The sequence below is a fragment of the Penaeus monodon genome, chromosome 20 (assembly GCF_015228065.2).
Source record: "Penaeus monodon isolate SGIC_2016 chromosome 20, NSTDA_Pmon_1, whole genome shotgun sequence".
NCBI classification, from domain to species: domain Eukaryota; kingdom Metazoa; phylum Arthropoda; class Malacostraca; order Decapoda; family Penaeidae; genus Penaeus; species Penaeus monodon.
In genome coordinates, this window is record NC_051405.1 from 11,671,764 (window position 1) to 11,672,124 (window position 361).

The following is a 361-nucleotide window of genomic DNA, read 5'->3' on the forward strand; positions in this document are numbered from 1 at the left end:
TGCAGTGGACAGAAATACGACTGCTACTGATGCATGAACGTATCCTTGTACGTATGGGACATATTAATGGTGATCTTCGTATTCATTAGCCGAGTAATTAAAATTAAATTAGTAATTATTCATTCAACAAGTCTACCGAAGTGCACTTGCGATAGATTATGAACCTCATTTGCATATTGGAGTCTATATTTACCCTTAGTTATAATATTCTACAGCAAGAAGGCTCTTGAACTGTTCATTGCTGACGGAACCTTTGCAACCATCGGTAAAACATGTGAGTTGCAGATGTTAGGTTGCAAGAGAGATCAACTTCGCCAATTAACAGTGATGAATGTATACTATGGTCACAGTTTTACTACTG